The sequence below is a fragment of the Mauremys reevesii genome, linkage group 1 (genome assembly GCF_016161935.1).
Source record: "Mauremys reevesii isolate NIE-2019 linkage group 1, ASM1616193v1, whole genome shotgun sequence".
NCBI lineage: Eukaryota > Metazoa > Chordata > Testudines > Geoemydidae > Mauremys > Mauremys reevesii.
This window is the reverse complement of record NC_052623.1, coordinates 182,935,382-182,949,221: the sequence shown is the minus strand read 5'-3', so window position 1 is coordinate 182,949,221 and position 13,840 is coordinate 182,935,382. Positions and strand designations below refer to the sequence as shown.

The window sequence follows — 13,840 nt, the reverse complement described above, 5'->3', positions numbered from 1 at the left end:
AGTAACCAGGTCAACGGGAGAATTCTCCTGGCAACCATGCACCGTCTTCACCAAGGGATATGTCAGTTTAACTGTGTCGCTCAAGGGTTTGGATTTTTCACACTCCTGAGTGACATAGTTATACAATCCTAAATTCATAGTGAAGACCATGCCTCAGAAACAGCACTTCTATTACACCTTTTTACTAGGCAGCTTGTGCTCCTCTTAGTACCAAATAGAAGTGTATGTGGGGTTTTTTGTCCAGCATTTTGAGTTGTAGCCAAGCCAAAAAGTGCCCCTTACGCGCCAATTAATTTCCACACTCTCCAATGCTAAATAGATTGAACGTTTAGGGAGGGTAAAATCACCACTGTTCTAACTCTGCCAAAAGACAAATGCTTCAGAAAGCTACAAGAAAATGAAGACAGATGGTTGTGAGGAGTGATTGCACAGCTTTTGCTATTGTGTATACTTGTTTCTACAAAAGTTATACAGACACTCCCTGACTTATGCAAGCATTCTATTCCGTATACATATAATGTATATCCAACCACTACACCAACCCGCGCCCCCCCTCCCCAAAAAAAACCCAAAACCCACCTCCTATTTCTAAATTACAAAACTTTTTCCATAAGTGCGGATTTGCGTAAATCAGGTTTGCATAACCCGGCGGGGGTGGGGAGGCATCTGTAATAAGCAAATTGATCCCACTGAGGACTGTAAATTCAATCAGCATATAATGAGTACTGTATTTAACAGATTCAGTGTATCAAACTGTTAAGTATTCACACAGTATAGTTTTCCTAATTTTTTTAAACTGCAAAATATACTTATTTTCTGCATATTACCTTCTTCTGAATATATTGATACTGTCTAAGGAAACGTGCTAGCAGGTGAACACTCTCCATGAGGGGAGAAAAATATGTCTCTTTGGCCATCAGCAGAATTATGGCTTTGTTGCATTGAATCTCACATTTGACTGTCCCCCCCGACCACTTTTGCATCCTTCCACTGGCTTCCTCAACGTACACTGCATCCAGAGCTTGTCCTTGCATAACTTTGCCCCGCCCTACTTATCTCCTCCTATTTGTTTTCATGCTGCTCCCTCATCCCATCTGCTCTGCCAAATATACTATCCTTTACATGTCCATTCACTTCTGTCACAAATATCTCTTTCTATACATGGAGTTCCCTTTCTGAATTGGTCTGCAATGGTCTGAATTCAGATCCCTCCCAACTAGAACCACTTCTGACTGTCTACTACAAGAAAATAATTAGCTGCATATGGCAAAGATTTGGGTATTTGAGGGCACACATGTGTGTATACACATTCACACACTGTTTTTTAAATGTCTTATTGACTAGTTTTACTAATTTTCAAGTTACCTGGAGGTATCTATCTAAAGAGATCACAACATACAAGTTACTATGCTTTCTTAAATACAGCTCCAGGTAATTTAAAGATAATGACACCACTGTAAGTTTCCCTGGTTCCCATCATTCATGTTTCCATTGATTTCCCTCTATTCCTTCTCCCATCATTGTTCAAAAATACTGGATTGTGATACCACTGAAAGGAATCAGTCAGGAGGAGCAGGCTAATTCTAAAGAGGAAAGCTTTTGATTTGGCAAAAAAATGCCTTTTAGTAAGCCCTCCATGAGGAGGGGAATGCAGACAAAATACAGGATCTGTTAGTGAAATTTAAACAAAATCATATTTACAGAGTGAGGCAATAAACCTTTAAAGCTAAAGAGTACCATATAGTGTGCCTTAACACCCTGGAGAGATGGGAGAGGAAGGAAGATAGACATTATCCATTTTATTACTTTACACCTTTTCTTTTACATTAGAAAAGAAAACTGTGAATTCTCAGTGCTTGTAAAAGATGTCAGTTTGACAGAACTAGAGAGTGAATTACTGTTTAACTACAGAGCCGGTATAGCACAGGCAGCCATAATACTAGCTTCCCCACAGCCTTCCCTCTCAACCCTCTTGTTTGATGGTGCATAGAGAACAGCCATGGAGCTGAGATCCACAGTGGAGAAGCTGCCCTCTAGTCACGCACTGCTCGCTGTACCAGTTCCACCACCAGGGGGCCCTCCACACCTACCAATGAGGGGACAGGATTTGCTCATCATTAAACAATATAAAATCAATGTTTCTCCATAAAAAGGCAATCTTCATGTAATTTGAGATGTGTAGTTTAGTTTCAGTTCAGTCTGATAATAATTAATAGGGTTCTAGGACATATACCATATTGTAGTATGATTTATAAATCTGCTGTAAAACATGCTGCTAGAATGATACTTCTCCCATGAAAGCAGGTGGGGTGCAGGGGGTATATGGTTGGCTACTACTGTTTCATGGCTGTATTAGTGTATGTGAAACGGTTCCACAACTGCTTCACAGCTTCTGAGGGGAGGGGGGAACAAGGCTGGAGGAGAAAGAAGGTGGATTCCTTCCCTGGATCCATCCACAAAGATACTGAATGGGAGGACTTGCAACGAATTCCCTAATTCACAAAACTGAATAATTCACAATGGGGCTCTCACTCATTCTGAATTAGTGAAGTTCCACTGGAGTTGTAAAGTTTCCAGAAATTATGTATTTTGTATTACTGCAATACGGAACAGCTCTTGCTTTACACACAAAGCTCATGTTGCCCATGGGATTGGAGCCCCAGCACTAATCTGTGGAGGCAGGGTTAACCATGTCAGTAAAGCGAAGTTTGCTTGTGACTAGCCCTAAGAATATTATTTATTTATTGGTGGAAATGATAATACTTGTTTTGGCAACCACTGTTCATTTAATAGGACACAGATGTGTGAATGCAGCTATGTTTACATTAGTGCAGGGATCTCTGTAATTTATAACTACCAAGGGGCTCTGTCCATCCACAGAAGTCAGAGTAGGTTGCAGAATTTGGCTTCACGTGCAGCCAAGCCACTGAAGCCTTTCTGTTCTGATGCACAGATTTGGGTTTGAGAGAGCCAAATGGGGAGGGAGATTTCACATAATGAATCTTCCTATCTCCACTTCCCCACTTTCTTGCCTGATTCATGAGGATCCCAAACCAGCTGTCTGAGGCCAAGTAACTATTTTTATGGCATAAATTATGTTGTAAATGTAGATGAATTTCCCTCTTCAAACCAAAAGAACAGATTCCACTTTCCACACTTGGAATTTTCTCTCCTGCTTTAAATACCCCACATATATTAGGCTCTATGTCAGGCCATCTTTCTGACTGAGAAGACATGGAGTCTGATCCTTCAGTCCAACTGAGCAATGCTCAGTACAAGACCTAAGCAAGAGGGACAAAGGTGGCTGCATACACCCTTTATGCCATGTGATCCTGGGATATTTAAACCCAGTATAATTTAGAGTAGTCTCAGGGCCAATTTATTCCTAGCTGCCATGGCCTCCAAAGGGCCATTCTGGCAGCAAGGGAGCACAAGCGTCCTCCAGCCATGTGCACTTCCCCTCCACCAAGCACATGACACACCTGCTATATGGGGGCTTCAAGTTCAGATGGCATAAGACTGGCTATACCAGACCTTTGCCATTTGAGGATTTTCTTACCCAAGTGAATCTTCAGCTGTTCATTTGCTCCATTTTGTCTGCTTTGCACCCCCCCAAGCATCACAAAGCAGACCTGATTGAGGAACAAGATCTAGTCCCTAAGCCAAGTTTGGAGCTCATCAGTGCTGCTTCCTATCCAGCTGGAGAAGTCACTCTTGGGTAATACTGGATATTCCTTTGTTCTAGAGGCTGACCACTCAGCTTTCTGCAACACTGTTAGCTCAGGCTTACCTGGGGAGTCTTAGGGTTTGGCCCCTGGGCCAGCCTGGGTATTTTGTAAATTAGTATTGTATTCCATCATGTGGGTGTGGGTGTTCATCCTTTCTCTCCAACAGCAATGGGCCTTAAATCGTTATTCATTATTGTCTTTTTAGGTAAACATATATTGCTGATCTCAGGTGGTGCTTTCAATATGCTGAGTAGAGTGGACCATTTGTCTGCTCTGTCATACACGTTCCGTAAAACACGAGGGAAGGTTTGGCTTGAGCCTCCATGTAAGGACTGCAGGGGAAGAAGGGAAGTGTAGAGCAGTTGAATTCCATGGTTTTGAATTGCATGGAATTGCTGCCATGATTCCTGGGGAAAATCAAATCAGTTCACTTGGCAGCATAGAAAATCTCTGAATACTGAGCCATAATAAAAGGAATTTTAGTTGAACAGAAATACAGGGAATTAGCCAAACAAAAATTCTCTAGAGAACGACTGAGTTGAATTTGCTCTATTGGCTTCTGGATCTCAGCATCTGCTGGGTTTATTTCTGACTAAATAAAACCCATTTGTTAGAGCCTGTAGAATACTGACTGCAGCCTTTCTCTTATCCTAACCTTGCTCACATGAGTCCTTTAACTTTGTATGGGTCAATATGAGATGTGTAGATGGTAAAGGATATATAGTAAAAGATATGCTGATACTTAGATACTATAAATCTGGTTCTCTTCTAATACCAGTGTAGCTCCATTGTCTTCACTGAAGCTACTTATGATTTACCCCACTAAAAATGAGAGGAGACTTGGGCCGTATTGATGTAGGTGTTCATAACTTTACCAGGCCAATTGGTAGCCACAAGCCAAATACCAGGGAGTCCCAGAAGAAGGAACCTCAGCCATATAAATAAATTACCCTGCCTGAAACACTCTGCATCCAAAGCATGTTAACAAGAAACATTATCAGCATTTTACTAAATTGGGTCATGAATCTAGCTCATGACCCATGGGTGTAAATCCAACCTCTCAGCATAAATTCTCACCTGCATGGCTATTCTCAAGAGGCACGAGCTGATATGAAAGCAGATTTGTTGTACAGCAGAACATGCTTCAGAATAAGTTAAGCCCATGCAGATCATTTTGGCTAGAGAGGGCCCAAAAGTACTATAAACAGGTTTAATTTAATGCTTCCAGATTAACCACAACATATATTTTTCATGGTTGTAATCTGATCATCTTGTTTTTGTTTTGGTTAAATGAGTAAATATGTGTGATTCCTCATGAGACTGACATAGAGTGCATTCACAAAGAGAGAACAGACAACTAGTGTGCTTTGAGACCTGCGGGTGTGCTGGAGCTCGTAGAATAGCTGATAGTCTGTTATTTATGGTTCATACAGTATTTGATAAGAAGTGCTAAAATGAAGAGATAAATGTGCTGCTTACCCTTAGCTACTGCAGGAAAAAGCACACAACCTGCAGCTCTTGAACCTGTCCTCTTGCCCTGGGTCTCTCGTTAGCACTTGGGCCGCAGCTGCAGTGCATTAATATTTGAATTTTTTAATACAAAAATTGAGGAAAAACAGGAAGGATGACTGAGAGAGGGAGTGATAAGGAGAAAAGGAAGGATGGACACACATACAGCCACACACATATTGGGTGTTCAGTCTCCATTCCCATCACTATAGAAAGAATATCATGTGACCTAGCAGAAAATATGATTTATGCTCATTATGGCCAAATTATGCTACAGAATGCATGACCAGTAAGACTAAGTACATTAAAATACTTTGTTAGGTAAAGGAAAGTCTTGTGCTTATAGCATAGTACTTTCATATGTTAAGTTTTATCTTGTTCAGCAATCCCACACTTCTCTGAAAAGTTTCTTGAATGGAGTTTTATTGTCTCATTTAAATGTTCCCATTAACAGTAACATGACAGTCAAACTATTGGACCTATACTCTGTATTTGTATTATTGCATATGTTTTAATATCTCTATCCCCACATTTACAATTTTGTATTTTTTATGCTTAAAAAAAACTTTGCATAACACGTAACAGAGAAAATGCCAGATTATTGAAAATATCCATCCTTTTGTAGAAATACAGAAAGCAGCAGCTCTCATTTATCCTCAAACTAAGCATTAACAGTCTCTTCTCTAATTTTTACCAGTTCACAGTGATATAACTCTGCTACATATGAATTTACCCCTGAGTATTAATATATACTGACCTTTTTAACATACTTTCACCAGTAGTAGTCCTTAATTAAAGTGTAATATATTTTTAAAGTCATCAAGAACATACAGGTTTCTGTCTGCACTGTATATTAAAAGGAGAAAACCCAGAAATCCCACAGTTCATTAAAGATGCATCAGGCTTCATTATTATTTTAAAAAAATGGGTGAAGAGGCCATCCTCCACACTGGGACAGAAGCTAGACTCTTATAAAACAAGCCAAAGAATTAGTTCCTTCACCAAAGAATGACATGAAACCCTAGCCATGATAGCTGTAAAAACAGTTAAAGGTCTTCTTTGTGCTCATTAGCACCACTGTGCTAGCTTTCTGTGTTGGCAGCTTTTGGTTTTGCCGATGTAGTCCTAAAGAAAGTTGTTACCAGCCTATATTCTCCAGTTCACAGGCTCTCAAAAAGGACACATTAAAACAGTTAGAATCCCCTGGGCAAATGAGGAGATTAAGTAGCCTTCTCCTTCAACAGTAGCCCCAAGCAGACAAAGCTTGGTATTGTGCATTCAGTACACTATCTCTTTCTAGGACTGAAATTTACTATTGTCCTCCCAGCTTCTAGTTTACAAAGTGTTTGGGGGGCTTTGAGTAACGGTTCACTGGCACCACCATTGACAGCCATCTGAGTGTGGGAACTTTTTTTAAAAAAGGACATGATGCCCCCAAAATGATTGGCCTATTATATCAGTCCTTAAGCAGACGCCAGTGGCAATATTTTAGTGTGGGGGGTTATGTCTGAGTTTTCCTGGAGTCTCGTCTTTCAGAGGAATACAAATTCAGGCAGGGAAAGCAAACATGTATTACTTGTTTCCTAGCAGATCAGTCCTTGTATTTTTTTAACCATTGCACTGTACTGCTGAAGATAACATCATACAAAGAACTCCACTCACCTTTGAGCTGCAGAGGGTTTAAAGAGGTTTTTGAAACCAATTTTTGTGCTAGCTTCTTTTGAAGGATGTAGGTTGTCCACAGATTTCACATGTACTTCCCTTCATTTATGCGATAGATTTTAAGCTGATTGTTGCAATCCTCCGTTTAAGAATTTGTTGTATTGTTCTGTGAATGAGCACCAATTTCCCTCCTGTAAAACAAGAGATTTTCAGTCTATGATGAAAAAAAGCAGTATACCAACTGTAAAGGTGTGTGTGGCTCTCCCTCACTGTCTTCTCTTAGGGAGGCCACGCTCCTTTGCTACACCCACTTCAACAACAAGCTAGGTAAATGAGGAAATTAGCAGTCTCTGCCCCCTCAACCCATAGGCAGAGTAGGGCAGTGAATAGTTCAGGGGCCCAGGCCCTCCGCCAGGGCGGGGCACCCACACAGTCAAAGGTTGACCCTTAGGCAGAGTAGCTGTGACTGGTTCAGGGGGGCCCAGGCCCTCAGCAAAGGTGGGGGCCTCAGGAAGCAGTCTAGGGCCCCAATAGGGCAGTGAGCATTCAGCAAGCAGTCTAGGGTGCCAGCAGGGGGTTAAGTGCCAAACACACTCTATGGGGCTCAGGCAAGGGGTGAGCACCAACTACAATCTATGGTGCTCTGAAGAGTGCCGGCCTCCTAGCCTAAGGAGGGGGAGTACTGCCACCCTAGGGATGGGGTGACAGGGAGGACGTGGGCCCACCCAACTCCACCATGTCCCAGCCCAGGGCCCTAACAGTGGCAGAGTGGTCTGCCACTGGGTCAGTGGAGAATCCACCCACAACACGCTGACCATGTCTCCGCCGGCTCCACGGACGGATGGTAGTCTGGTTCCCCTGGGCTGCTTTCTCTGTTTCCCTGGGGAACACTGCAAGTGGCAGTCTCACCAACTCTTCAGTGTTGAGCGTGCCAGGCAGTCCTGGTACCTGGGCAGGCTCCTTGGGACAGCCGAAGTCTTCCATGGGTTCCAGCTCCAGCAGCAGGCTGGAAGCATCTGTCTCCCTCGGCGGTTCCACCTCAATTCAGCTGCACAGCCTGCCTCTTATACTTCCCGTTCTGCTTCTGGCATGGTGGCCTAGGCTTTCTGGGTTCCACCTACCAGGGGACATCTGGCTCTGCCTCACTGTCAGTCTATGAGGGAGGCCACGCCCCTTTGCTATACACCTCCCCCCCAAACCCAGCCCCCGGTTTCCGGAGCTGGTCAGGTCCCCTTCCCCCAGCCACGACAACACATCTGTGGGGGAAGGCAGCCCTGCGTGGCACTCTCCGTGGCTAGGAAGTCTTCTATAAGGCATACCATTGCGCTCAAGGTGGTGAGGTGATGCCGCATTACCCATGTTCTCCCATGAGGGGGAAGGATATGTTGGAACTGCTCCGTAAGGTTCTGTTCAGTTACCTCTGTGGCAGAGCATCGCTCCAGTTGCAGCCACCACCAGCGTGCGTCTCTCAGTTCCTGGGCCGTGATTTGGGTTCGAGCCCCTGATGGGTAGGTTTTTCCCCGAAACTGGCATTGGACGGTTTTGGGGGTAATGTCCAATGTGTCTAGGATTGCCGCCTTTACAGCCTGATAATCACGTGCCTCCTCATCGGAGAGGGCACAATACACGGCGTGGGACACCCCGTTAGATAAGGGACCAGCAGAGTGGCCCACTGAGTCAGGTCCCAGCCTTCGGCCGAGGCGACACGCTCAAACATAATTAAGAATGATTCTGCATAGTCCTCAGATCCTACTTTTGTGAGGCAGAGTGGCATCGAAGAGGTCGCTGGCACTACCAGACCTCCAGTGGTGGGACTGGAGAGGCTGGGCAGTAAAGTGTCCAGTTGCTGAGCATATTGCCCCTGTTGCTACTGCTGCTGGGCCCCCTGCTCCCATATGAGCTGCTGCTCCTGAGCTCTCGGGGTTTGTAGCAGTTGCTGCTGCTGCTGGAGCTGGGCAGCTTGCTGTTGTTGTTGACTCTCAGTCCACCATTTCACCAGCTTGTCTTGATCCAGGGCTGCCTCTGCTGGTGGTGGGTCAACAATGAATGCAGTCCCCTTTTCCATCAGACGGTGGGCCTTACCCATGTTCTCCATGTATAAACGTGTAGCTCCAGCTAAGTAAACCTCCAGCTAAGTAAATGGGGAAATTAGCAGTCTCTGGTAGTAGGACAATGTTAGCATGAGAACAAATAGTAAAAATTGGCCAGGAACAAATTCACTCTGGAAAATAGAAAAGGTTCCCAACCATCACAGAGGTGAGGTTCTTTTTCAAGTGTTTGTTCATGTCCATTTCATGCTAGGTGTGTGCGTGCGCATGTACTGTTGCCGGAGATTTTTCCCTTAGTGGTATTTGTTGGGGTTGTCTCTACTGCCTTCTGGAATCACACGCATATGTGCTGGTATAAGGGGGCGCCTCTGGTCCGGCACCCTCTCAATTCCTTCTTACCGTCTGTGATGGTTGCTGGAACGATCCTTCTTGCTGTGGCAAGGCGTCTTCCCCAGTTGTTTGGACTCTCCTCTGTTCATATTTATTATAGTAAGTGTACATGGTTCTTATACATAGTGTTAGTGTATATATAGTAGTGTGAATAGTTAGCCCCTATGTCTAGGGACTCTTCACCCCAGGTGCTGGGCATGCCCTGATTCCCAGGTCTCAAGTCATGTGCCTTCTGCAGTAAACCTATGCCAGTGAGTGACCTGCAAGCCGCTGCTTTAAGAGTGTGGGGGAAACCCACGTAGAGGACAACTGCCAGATCTGCAGGGACTTCAGACCTTGCACTAAAAAGACAGGGGCATTCAGCTGAAGGCCATCCTCAGACCTGCATCGGCGCCGAGCCGCTCCAAATCAGCACCAAGCATTTTGATACCCGTGCAAAGCGGTCCCCTGGCACCTTGCTCTTCCTGGCACCATTCTCAATCTCCAGTGCTGAGGAAGAAGCACAGGAAGCAGTGCACTAAGAGAGGGTACTCACCAGTGCAGAGAAAGGACAAGCAGGGAGATGCCATTACAGTGAGACCTGTGTTGGGCCACTTTTCCTCCCTGAGCCAGAGATGGCACCGTTGCCTAGGGTGTTGAGTCCAGTGCAGAACCCTCCGCCAACTGCCAAAAGCTGCCACAGTGCCAGCGGTCTGACAGTCCTTTCGATACCAGAGGCTTTCCAAGCAGTGAAGGACCTCTTCTCTCTCCTGTTCCTGACTACTGCAAGGGGGCACCCACCAGCCAAGGCAACTGGAAGCAGAAGAGAACAGGGAGCGTCGGGCTCCTTCCCAGCACTGGCACCCCCACCTCCCTCTAGGTGTAAGTCTACCATGATCCTGGCATCGCAGTCACTGACTCATCACCAGACTGCGTGGAGGCAGAAATGGGTACAGTTCCACCATGTTCTCCAAAAGACTCCTCTTCAGAGTCTGAAGGAGAATCTTTTGCTCCACCCAGGGCACATCATTGGTACCTAGCCTATGCGCCACCAGACTTCAGTACCAACTGCGCCCCCCCATCCAGCCTTCCTACTAAAGATTGTGCCACAATTCCACAACAACCAGGCCATCTTTCTACTGCCGTCTTCCCAAAGCCTCATAAAACCTCTGAGGAACATCGGCGTCATACACCCTCGCCTTTTATATTGAGAGAATTAAAACCTTCTGCAAGTCCACACTGCTCTTTGTAGCAATAGTGGAAAGGATGAGAGGGTACCCATGTCGACCCAAAGAATCTCGTCCTGGATAACTGCTTTTATCTGAGCTTGCTACGAGCAGGCAAACCTTCCACCTCTGGCCATTGTGACCACACATTCCAGAAGAGCCCAGGCTTTGTCAGAAGCATTCCTTGCACAGGTACCAATCCAGGACATCTACAGAGCCACAACCTGGTTGTCGGTTCATACCTTCATGTCCCACTATGCCATCACCCAACAGGCCCATGACTGTGACAGTTTCGGGAGAGCACTGTTGCAGTCAGCACATCCATGGACTCCGAGCCCATTTCCAGGGGTACTGCTTGTAGCAAGCACTCAAAGAAGAATAAACAGTTACTAACCTTTCAGAACTGTTGTTCTTTGAGATGTGTTGCTCATGTCCATTCCATGACCGACCCTCCTACCCCCCTGTTAGAGTTACTGGCAAGAAGGAACTAAGAGTGTTCGGGGCTGGCAGCACCCCTTATACCGGTGAAAAGATCTGCAATTCCAGAGATTCCATGAGCAACACATCTCAAAGGACAACAGTTATGAGAGGTTAGTAACCATTTTTTTCTGGAACAGCCTCCCAACAGGAGTTGTGGGGGGCAAACAACTTAATTAGTTTTAAGAGAGAGTTGGACAAATTTATGAGTCAAATTGCATGATGGGTTTGTTTGTATTGGTGAGGGGCAGGGATTGACAGCCCCGGGGGTTTCTTCTAGTTTATGTTTTAAGTACCCTATGCTCAGGCTTCAGTCAGGATTCCTCCTTCCTCCCCAGTGTATTCTGGGTATTTTTTTTTCTTGCTCTGAAGCATCAGACATGACCACAGCTGGAGATGGGATACTGGACAGAGGCAAGCCAGTGCTCTGAGGTGTCACCAAGTATTCTCTCTCTCATACGCTTAGCTGGCTGGTTCTAGCTCACAAGCTCTGAGTTTAACTGATTCCTATGTGTGGGGTCAGGGAGGAATTTTCCCCCAGGCCATATTGACAATGACTTGGCGAGGAGGCTTGCTTTCCTTTGCAGCCAACTGTTCAGGTCACTTGCCAGGATTATTTGGGTATATCTCACTTAATCAGGTCCCTGCTATTGCAGGGGCCTCAGGCATTGGTGTACCTCGGTCTCTCCTATGTTCTGCCTATGGACCAAATTGGTTTAGCCTCCTGTGGCCTGTAATATTTTGGCTTAATTTTGGTTGTTGGATTTAGTGTGTGGGTGCTGGGTGGGAGGTCACACTAGATGATATGGTAGTCCTTTGTGGCCTTAAATTCTCATACTCCCATTAATTTAGATGGGCTCTGTTGGGATCAGAATCCAGAGAGGGCATAGAATGTGAGGTGAGTAGTTCTGAGGGAAAGACCCTCGAAGTAGCCAAGATTGGGAAGAATGCTTCAGATGGGCTTAGTGTTTCATTCTCAGTGCCTTTTGTGCACCAAGCCAAACCCCCAAAAAATTGTGTGAATTGTGTTTGGAGCAGCGAGGGGAAAGTAGACACATTAGTGCTTACATGTAAAATAAATTTCTGTGAACTACTGTGATCTCCACAGTCATTCACATGGGTGAGGGAGGAGAGATTTGGGAGATCCTAGTACTTTAGGAATGATTTTGTACATTACATTTGATAAATGGATTGCTTTGGGAGATACTGAAGCTGATGGTTGCTGATGAAGGATTTGTCTAGTGCATAGAGCTGGGTGTCTTATAGCTCTGAGTTCCAGGTTTGCCCCAGATAAGTTATTTCACCTCTCCCAACCTGTTTTTCTATAAGATAATAATCCTTAGCTACCCAGCAGGGCTGTTGTGAGGCTTAAAATAATTTTTGTAAAGTGCTCAGCATGGCCTGAAACCATGTTATCCTGGGAAATAATAAGAAATCGAAGCTCCCTCCTTGCAGAGGGGCCGCATTGCTCTTTTATGGCATCCCTCATATTAGGCATCACTGCTTGTAAAGGAGCCACGCTGCCAATAGAGTGTATGGAGTAGGTGTTGATACTGCTGGTGGTTCTGCTGACAGGAAAATGCAGTGTAAAGTCACTATTCCTTGCCTCCCTCCAGTTTGCCGCAGATCCCCAAGTTCCCAGATGCTGTGGTATTTGGAGGAAAAATAGTACATTACCACTGAGAATATGTAATACACTGGAGAGCACGAACTGGCTGTATGCTTTGGGGGAGGACTAACTCACAGTAGTCATTTTAAGGCAGGTGGTGGTATTGTGGACAGAAGGAAAACCACCAAATGTATTCTTACTTAATATGTTTTGAATGAATTAACCTAAAACTTCCCAGGCATCCAACCATTATGTTCCCTGCCTTTACAAATTTTTAGACTGTAAAACCTGCATATACTCTTGCCTATTGCTCAGTTTTAAGCAAACTGTGGTTTCTATATAAAAGTGTTTGCTCTCCAGAAGGTTATTTATCTATAAATATGTTAGGAAAAAATGTCTTGGTCCTGTCTGTTGACATCCCTCTTTTTTTGTGCATGTTCCTTTGTAGGCTCATGAATAAAAGCTTAAACTAGCATTAGTTAAGGGGGAAAAAAAAGTCACCTCTGATCTTGAAACTAATTGCTTTGTATGGGCCTTGCTTAAATTGCATAAATTTCCTCAGAATGATGTCGTCTTTCACTTAAAAAAAATAAAAAAGACTTTAAAATAATATTTCAACCAATTACAGGAGAGAGACAGTGAAAATTAGATATTTTCTGCAATGCACAGTGAGGGCTGGTATTACATTGTACCTGGTATTACACCTTGGTTAATTGAGCACGGTCTTTGTCTTACCCCATTCACCTTGGCAAAAGTGTATTCTGTTGGACCTCATCTTCCCTAAGCAATAAGTAGAGAAAATAATCTGAGTGGACAGTCTGCATTATAGACTGGTCTTCTTACTCTGTTATCTCATCCATATAAGCCTCTCTCATTATGGCTGCATTCACTACACTGACCCTACAGCTGAGAAAGTATCCTCCACCAAGACTGCTACAAAATAAGACATTTATACTAGATTTACTTTGCCTTGTACATATAGCATTGCCCACCATTCAATGGAAGATGCCAAAACTTCTCATTTGCATATGAATCAATCTGTGGCCTTGCAGTAATACTTAGCAATTCCATCGCACTTTTCATCTTAAAATTACTATACAAGTATTAACTCGCTAATATCTGACTGCATATATGTGGGATAGGGAAAAAAATATACAATATTCCACTTCAAAATTCTCCCACAGGTCTTTACCACCTGAGTTGAAAAGAGAT

At 44.4% G+C, this 13,840-nt stretch overlaps 1 protein-coding gene and 1 long non-coding RNA gene across 20 annotated transcripts in view; one reads left to right on the top strand and one right to left on the bottom strand.

Moving 5' to 3' along the window:
* LOC120402118 overlaps positions 1-10,119 on the bottom strand; it is a 79,757-nt gene extending 69,638 nt beyond the window's left edge. For 2 of the 3 annotated variants that reach the window (XR_005596995.1, XR_005596997.1), the window contains exons 1-2: positions 9,873-10,119; positions 6,900-7,090 (exon numbers count right to left, since the gene is read on the bottom strand). This is a non-coding gene — a long non-coding RNA (uncharacterized LOC120402118). Of the gene's footprint in view, positions 1-5,252; positions 5,296-6,899; positions 7,091-9,872 lie in introns of those variants that run through there. The other variant, XR_005596991.1, reaches the window with a different exon arrangement.
* Positions 1-13,840, top strand: part of ROBO1 (roundabout guidance receptor 1) — a 1,025,913-nt gene that overhangs the window by 546,686 nt on the left and 465,387 nt on the right. The gene's annotated exons all lie outside the window — the stretch shown is intronic.